Consider the following 9,565-nt stretch of genomic DNA (forward strand, 5'->3'; position numbering starts at 1 on the left):
TTTTTAGTTATTTTTGTTCTTAGACATTCTTAGTTTAGTAATTTGAGATAGATGTTCTTGTGATGATGACTTCCAGATTTTGGGGAATTAATAAATGTTGATTTGTTTTATTTAATGAGTTTAAGTCTTCCGCATTATTTTCTGTTAATATATGTTAAAATGATAAGGGTTAGATTGGTTGGTTCGCTCACATAGGAGGGAAACTGTGAGTGCCAGTCGCGGCCCCGGATTTGGGTCGTGACAAGTAAAATGCAGGAATGTGAAAAATACTTGGGAATCTCCTATCCACTAAAAAAAGCCTTAATCACTCCCATAAGATCCTGATTGATGATGTGCGAACATTTTTGAAAAAAATATCCATTCATTCCATACGACCCTACTGTAGACATAGGTTCATAGAGAAGATCACTTCTTTTAATTTGTCCATGTTAGGAGATGAGATAAGCCTGTCATTCTCTTCCTTATTTACCATTCTAGGGATGCAATCAAGATTCTATTCATTGATAATTTGGTCCTCCCCTGTAAACATTTGTTGAAAGTATTCACAGGCAGCCTTAACAATGTTTCCTTTCCCTGCATCCATTCCCCACTTTTATGAATTCTGTGAATGAACAGTTTCCTCCTTCTACTTCTTATTAGAGGATGCAAGAATTTAGAGTTGGTATCTCCCTCATTGAACCAATGTAATTATGATTTCTGTTTCATAATGGAGTCCTCCAATTTGAGATATCTTATCTAGTTAGCATTAAGTTCATGGAGAGCCTCTTTGTTGATGTCACCATTATTCTATATTAGGTTTTCTTCAGCTTCCCAAACCTTTTCTTCATATTCTCTAACCTTTAGGAAAATGTCTCCATATACTCTCTTAGACGAAGAACTATGAGATTTAGATAGTCTTTTAAGCTTATGGTTAAATCTCCACATTGGAGTTCCTTCCACTTCCCTTTCCCAGCAAGATTTCACATTCTCCAAGAATTGGGGGCTGTCTACCCAGCAGTTAAGGAATCTGAAGTACATAGTGTGAACATCTTCTTTGTTTACTATTTCAAATAACAAAGGACATTGATCAGAGCCAGTAGAAGGTAAATGAGTAATGTTCGTTTTGGGCATCAAGCCTAGCCAATTATCATTGATAAGGGCTCTGTCAAGTCAATTCCATATTATGTGGTAGATACCTCTGTTGTTGGACGAAGGTATTTTTTACCACTTAATCCAATATCCATCATCCCACAATCTTCAATAATTGCTATGAAGTCCAAGCTCTTTTTAATGTTGTAAGGTATCCCCCTAACTTTTCTTCAATAAAAGTTATTACATTGTAGTCCCCCACTGAACATCAAGGCTTGTCCACTCTCTTAGCCTGTTGGAGCATTTTATCCCATAGAGCCCTTCTAAGGTGTGCTTTACATTTGGCATACATAATGGTAATGGTTAATTGATTTTGTAACTCATTATGATTAAAGTCACAAGTAATTTTTTGATCATCTTCATCCCTAACATTATAGTCAATATTGCCATTCGAGAAAAGAGAATTTTTTCCATTACAATTTGGTACAACATTATCCATGGTTAATTGATTTTTGAAGTTCATCACATGAACACTATCTAGAAAGGGATCCAGAATCGCAATAATGGATAACATATGAAGTTTCTTGAGCATTTTAATTCTTTCCATTACTCCGTGTGTGTTAATCCCCCTCACATTCCATATTATTGTATTAATCATTGGGAAACTCTAGAGGAGAAAAGTCTGTTATTTGGTTTCCCTGCTCTTACAGTTTTTATATCATGATTCTTGAAGTGAGAATTTTCATGTTGCAACCCTCTGCGAGACAAACCTTGACTTTGAGTTACATGTCGAAACTCCTCTTCAAGAGCCTGATAATTTTGAGGACTGAAAGTTCTTATCAAAGATTTGCTAGTTTGATGATCATCATCAGTGTCCTGAACAGACTGATTAACTCTATCAAGTTCATCTTATGAGTTTTCCACTTAATGTTCATCAATAATATATACAATATTGACTTCACAGTATCCTTGTTCTTTATCAGTAGGGACCTTTGTAAGAGTTATCAAATTTTTGGCCTGTAGTGAGGGGCTATTATGTATCTGCTGATTATCAACTACGAATAGTTTGTTACCTGTTTCTAACCTCATGTAATGTTTATTTTCTTATTCACCATCATGTTGCTTGTTTTACCTTCTCTTAGATGCATCTCTTTTTTGTTTTCTTGGTTTGTTTTTGGTTTTGGGGGTATTTTCTAATGTTCAATTGGTTGAATTATTCTCCATTTCCTTATAAGTACTACCCTTGCTTTGTGTCCTCGTGATATCATCTTCCTCGTTCTTTTTACCCTTGTTTGCTGCATTAATACCTACATGTTTTGATTCTGTCTGTTGTGCATTTTTTGGCATTTTGTGTTTCAAATCTTGTTGTTGTTTTTTCCTTCTAGACTGGGCTCTAAGGTCAGTGTTTTGGTCAGTATATTCCCCCTCTTGCCCACTATGATGAAAGTTCACCCCTTTGGTTACCCCTTCCTGCAGATTAGTGGGTTTCTCCTGACATCGTCCATCCTTACCTGCTTCAGCTACACCAATCATAACCTTGTTAAAATGCATTCTATTGGATTTGGGTTTACAGCTATGATACTTGAGTTGTTTTTGTCTTATTTTTGTTGAGTCTTCCTTTGCTGATTTTGCCTGCTTCCCTGTTCCAACCTGTATTGACTTTCTTGAGCTATGTTTTCTACCTAATTTGCTTCCTCCTCAACTGTAATATTTTCTGCCTGCATAGTTAAGTTATTAAATATGTTAATTTGATGATTATTACTCATACCTTCCTGTTGAACTTTCCCTGCTTCTTTCCTTTTGCTGCCTGACTGGTACTTGTTGTAGGCCTCCAGACTACTTTTGGTCCAATTTCGTCTTAGTTTTTTTTCTTTCTCTGAGTGTGCCATTCATCATCCTTTTTCTTAAATGATTACTTTTGTTTATCTCTTTCTTTAGAGTTTTTTTGCAACTGATGCTTACCCTCCTTTGTTTTGCTCTATTTCTTATCATGTTCTTTGCTGTTTTAATCTTCCTTGTTTCTTCTGTTCTTCTCATTTTCATGTTCGTTACTCTGTCTATATTCCTCATCCCTCATCCTTGATTTACATTCTTCTACTTCATGACCTTGGTGTCAGCAATATTCACAAAAGGGAGGAATGTTCTCATGTTCTACAGGCTGCCATCTGCCTATGGTATCATCATTATTATCTAGCCCAATCCACACATGTGTAGGCCTAGGCTTGGTAAGATCAATTACCATCTTAACCTTAGCCATCCCTGCCCTTGATCTTTTTATAGAGGCTATGTCAAAGTATAGGACCTTCTCCAAAGATTCGAATAAGGGAGTGAGGAAAGGTTTTTTGTAACAATGCCATGGTAGTCCTGGCATTAGGATCCAAACAGGGACTATATGTGTCTCTTCTTCATGAGTAAATAAAGGAGTCCAACATTGAATCATCATGAGTTTACCCTCAATGGTCATTCTCTGTTGTGTCCACACTTTGTTGTAGTCCATCTCATTCTGGAGATCAATGTAAACATGTTTGCCATTGTAGTGAGGAATGATGACCCCCCACTAAGTTGAGTTTTTAAAATAAATCTCTTTTAGATCAACTCCACTTTGGGCATTGTAGTACTGAACTTCCCAACAAAGGTATATTTTCAGTGCACAGTAAGGGTATGCATATAGTAATGCATATCAAATATTACTGCTGGTTGACCTTGTTTAGTCGTCTTTCTAGGCTGGGTTTTTAACACTATATTAGGACTCTAAGCTTTATGGACGTGTCTCAATCTAGCAGCCACTGTTTGGACCACTGTATATGGAGGTGGTTCAATGATCTGATCATGCTGGCTAGTTGGAAGAACATTAAAACTGATGGAATCATTTAGTTGAAAGTGGTATCATTTAGGTTGTAGTTATGGGCTGGGGGGTTCTTTTATAAAAGTTACTAGATATCTTAGGAAAATCTCTATGATAGGCATTTTGTTCCCCACCCTTTCCAATGTCTAATTGCTGCAATTGCCCCACCTTTCCATTCACAAGTGTTTGATTTTGTTCCTTTTGGAAACCTATGTTTTTGACAGTGTCTCCGTAAATCTTATCATTAGTCATAAAACCTAACTTTCCCATGACATGATTATGAACATGGCATGCACTAAAAATAGTGTTGAGTTGATATGACTAGAATTACGAGCAAAATTAGAACACTTACCTGCACGCTGATCCTCATTACTTTGCTCATTCAACTTATGCTGATGTTCCTATCCTTGATTCCTTACAGCCACTTCCATGTCCTTTGTCTGCATACTTGTTTGAGCTATTCCACCATTGTGTTGAAGTTCCTCCATCGTATTAACACCATATGAAAACTGAGACGAACATTCTAAATCTATTACTTTCAATGTTAGTTGTCTCTTCTTATCTCGGTGATTTTTATTAGACACACAATCATCATTCATGGTTTCAACGTTCCCTTTTCCTCCATTTTGATTCACTTCATTGCATTTTTCTCATTCACTTCAGCTGAATTTTGTTTATTATTCATGTGGTCAGTTCCTTTAGTAATCTGGATATCATCACCATTAGACCTCTATTCATTAAACCCTTTGCTATCAGCCTATCTTTGACTTCCGTAGTGGTCACTGGAGCCATCCATTCCACTACATATTGCGGTAAGGTGAAACTCATCTCCTTGGGAGTAAACCACAGTGGGTATTTCATTATGATTAATCTGGGAAAAGGTCGGATTATGGGATTGACTATCTCGCAGGACATCTGCAATATTCCGAAAATCCGCCTTATCAGTTTTCTCAATTTCTTGGGTAACATTCTGCACTTTAGAAGTATGTTGTACTTTGTATCGAATATAATCTTTTTATGTATCTTGTTGATATTGATTCAACCTAATGTAATCTGGGAAATAATTTCATGGTTCCCTTCAGCTCCACTCCTCGACTTTGTACTGTTCATCAGTTCATTGTAATTTCAATTCGCGGAGTTATGGTATGAATCGAAAGGCGATTCTTGAGTAGATATATTCATCTTCATCACGCACCCCTTTTTTTACTGGTCTGGCAGTCTGGAAGGGACCGCTGGCAACTGACGCGCCTTGTCAACAAGACTGAACTAGCTATTATTATTTAGGTTTTGGTATTTTTGGATCGGGGTTTTCCGTTCAGGGTTTAGGGTTAGGGTTTGGGTTTCTTTTAGGGTTAGGGTTTTGTTTTATTATTGGTTTTAGGGTTTGTTTCTTAGGATTTGAGATTTAAAATCTTTCGTTGAGATTTTAATGTTTGGGTTTTCGTACTTTGGACTTTTTTTTTGACTTTTTTTTATAATTACTGTTGGAGGGGTAGGGGCTGAGCGATACCCCCAGGCCTTAACATAGATAAACAGCAAAAATACAAGGAGGGGGGCATAAAAGCCTTACATTCGGAATATTGTGGTTCAAGAGTTTGATGCCTACTAAGGAACACCATAGGTTGAATTAGTAGGTTCTCCAACTCTTCCCCGAACTAGATTTGATTCTATTATCTAAGCACCCTATGAGAGGAATCCTCTCTTTTACATAGAATCTATGAATAAACATAAATTCTATGAGAGGACTCCTCTCGATACAAGGAAACTAGGAAAGCATAAAGGAGGGAGACTCTCCCTTTACAAGTAGAAGAAAAATATATTCATAAGAGTTATACCGTAAAATAAAATAGCCAAAGTGAAGATGATGAGATCACGAAAAAGGATAAGCATGTTAGAATTCATACTCTATCAGGTTCATCACTGAATGAAAAATTTTAAGGGAGGTTTCTTGATTCTCTTCAATTTCCTTTTTCTGAAACTTGCCAGTCCAGCCATGTCAAATTGAAGATATGCTCCTCCTTCCTTAGGTAGTTGCATGGTTAGTGTTATTGTTAGGATTAGGGTTAGGGTGTAGTTTTTTTAGGTTTTATGGTCAAGGTTTAGCATTTGAGGTTTAAAACTAAGATTTAGTATTTAATGTTTGGGTTTTGGTATTTTGCGCATAGGGCTTTAGGTTTATGGTTTAGGGTTAGGGTTAACGTTAGGGTTAGGGCTAGGATTTTTTTTACTTTTTTGTGTTTAGGATTTAGGATTTGAGGTTTAATATCAATTGTTTAGTGTTTAATGTTTATGTTTTGGTATTTTGGGCTTTGGTTTACGGTTTATGGTAGGGTTAGGGTTAGGTTTAATGTTAGGGTTAGGGTTAGAGTTTAGGTTGTTTTTTAGGTTTTATGGTTTCGGGTTAAGGATTTGAGTTGTAATATCCATGGTTTAGTGTTTAATATTACGGTTTTTGTAATTTTGGTTTAGGGTTTGGGGTTTATTGTTAGTGTTAGGATATGGTTCGAGCTAGGGTTCATGTTAGGCATAGGGTTAGGGTTATGGTTTAGGGTTTTTTTAGGTTGTAAGTTTTGAGGATTAGGATTTTTTGTTTAAAATATATGGTTTAGGGTTTAATGTTTGGGCTTTTTAAAAAATTTTAATTACCCTTGTGTGGGTAGGGGCTGAGCAAAACCCTCAGGCCTTAACATTTATTAAATTCAAAAGTGCAAGGAGGGGGGCATAAAACTAACCTCCATACGATTGATGGTTTGGAGTGAACTTTCCAAAAGGAATAAGACTCTTCCCCTTACAAAAAAGGTGATTCAAAAATTCTAAGCACCTAGAAGAGAGGACTCCTCTCCATACATAGAATTTAGGAAACATAATCAAGGGAGACTCTCCCTTTACAATCACAAAATTAAACAAACATGTCCTAACTATTCAAAGGAGCTATAATTTTTATTGCTCAGTTGAAAAGCTAAAAGAATGTTCAAGGACGTTCATTAATTTTCTTGGTCTTCTTCCTTAGAAACCTAGGCATTTCCAGTAGGTCTAACTGATAATATAATTTTTCTTCTTTAGGTAATTCTTGACTGTTGTAGTATATGAGGACTAGTGAAATTGTGATTGTGTTTGGACAAAGAGTCAGCCACCCAATTTTCTTCCTTGAAGATGTGTATACATTTGCATTCCAGTGTCTAGGAGATAAGTGCATTCAATTTGTCCATCTCTTTGCAAATGTGCCCCTGTGGTGTTGATTTTTGTAGAATCCAATTCTCAGTTAACAAAGAGTCCATTTCTAGAATGATCCTCTTGTATCCTAATTCCAGTGCCCAAGACATTCCAAATATAGATGCACTTATTTCTGCATGATTGTTTGTACCATTTCCAAGGGGGATGTATAAGCTAATATTAGCTTGCCTGGCTGATCTCTGAATATACCTCCTGCCCCAATCCTGCCTGTGTTGTTTAAAGCACTTCCATCTGTGTTGATTTTTCCATTGGTCAGGTTGTCTTGTCCATGTTATCATTTGTAGCTTGATAACATTCTCACACCTTTTTGCTAGCTGAATGAAGCCATTCCAGAAGACCAATTTATCTGAGGAAAAAGAGAAGTTATTAGTTTATAATTAACATTATATATTGCGTACCTTACTCTTCTACCATTGGATGTTTTGCCACCATATTTACTATCTCATCTATTTTTCCATAGATTCAAATAGAGTAGAATAAGAGTGGCCTGGAAGATCAGTTTATTCTCTTCATTTTTGTGTTTTGTCCACCATTGTAAAACTAATTGTTGCAGTGTACTATGATCAATTTTAGTACTAGCCATAGTTGCAAAGCTTCTCCAGACTTTAGTTGCTATTGCTCCATTGTTGAAAATGTGGTTGATTGTGTCATTAACTGACCTGTTACTGCAAAAAACAATTAGTTTATTCTATGCAAAAAGTGGTTAGCTTTTCATTAGTAGGTAACTTTCCATTTAAAGCTCTCTAGAAGTAAGAAGGAAGATTTGAAAGGTATGTGTTTATTCCAAATTAAATAATTGAATTTAGATTTTGGTCTCTTTTCCCTGATATCATTCCAAGCTGATGAACAACTAAACAATCCATTGGAGTTGACGTTCCAGTACGCATGGTCTAGAAGTTGCTGCTGAGGAATTGTTGTTGCTAGTATGTTGGCCAGCTGACTTGGAGTAGCCTGTTGAATTTACATCTGATAGTTCCACTACCCATCCACCAAAAAATCTGCCACTTTCCGATTATCAAACTTGTGACTTTTACTAGATAGTTGAGCAACCTGGCCTTCACCTAACCAATTATCCCACCAAAAAGAACAGGTGCTTGAGTTAAGCTTCCGTTGAATGTGTTAGTTATGTAACCTATGTTTCCAGTTCAAGGAATCACCCTAATCCCATTTGTTAGAGATGGGATTGGAACTTTGAAAGTATTTTGCTTTAGATATTCACCCCATAATGTCTGTTTAGTCCTAATGATCCACCATTGTTTATATATGAATGATAAACACACGTCTTTCAAGTTTCTCATTCCAACCCCTCCTTCATCAGTATGGTAGCTTAAGTTTTTCCATGAAGCCCAATGATATTTCTTCTTATCACTCCTCTATCCCCAGAAGATGTCTGCCATCAAAATTTGAATCTTCTTAAGTATAGTGGAAGGAGGAGTAATAGCTGAGAGTTAATGAATTGGGAAGGCTTGAAGGACATGTTTAATCAAACAGCTCTTCCGCTATAGCTTAGCTATTTTGCTTGCCACCCTGTAATCCTGCAAATCACTTTGTTAACAAGTCAGAAAAATAAGAGATCCATGGTCTACCCAAAAAGAGAGGGTACCTAAGATAGGTAATAGGACTTTGTTTTTGTTTTAAACATGTGATCCTTTTTATTATGTCCTTTGTACTGTTAAAGACATTCAAATGTACCAAGAAATGTCTCTTATCACTATTGATCATCTTGCCACATGTTTCCTCATAATCCTTGAGAGTTTCCATGATGAGTTGAAGAGATTTTGTTCTTCCTAAAGAGAAAAAAATGGTATCATTTGCGAAGCTCAAAGGAGTCACCTGCGGGCCTCTCACTTCTATGAAAAAACCATAATAATCCGGATTATTATTTAAACAATTTAAAGATCTTGAGAGCATCTCTGCAGCTAAAATAAATAGGGCAGGTGAATGGGGTCACCTTGTTTGAGGCCCCTAGTGGATTGGAAAAAACCAAATCTCCTTCCATTAATAATGATAGAGTACTAGTTGTTAGCCATAACTCTCCACACCAGGTCAATGTATCTCATTAAAACCCATCTTTCTTAAAATTAGAAAAATATTGGCCCAGGATACTCTGTCATAGGCATTCGCCAAGTCAAGCTTTATAATGACATTACTACCTATATTAGGATTTTTGATATGATAATTGATTTCCTGAGCCAGCATGATGTTTTCAAATATACTTCTACCCTACAAAAATCTAGAGTGATTGAGAGAAATCAAGTTAGGCAGAATAGGGCTCAATCTTGTGCTCAATAGTTTTGTATTATTTTGCTTATGAAATATACTAAGGTTGAGAGCCCTGGACTCTTTCATTTTGCCGGGGTTACTCACCTTGGGTAGAAGTAAAATGCACGAATCTGAAAAATACTTGGCATACCCAAT

This window comes from Solanum pennellii, chromosome 5, assembly GCF_001406875.1.
Source record: "Solanum pennellii chromosome 5, SPENNV200".
Classification (NCBI taxonomy): domain Eukaryota; kingdom Viridiplantae; phylum Streptophyta; class Magnoliopsida; order Solanales; family Solanaceae; genus Solanum; species Solanum pennellii.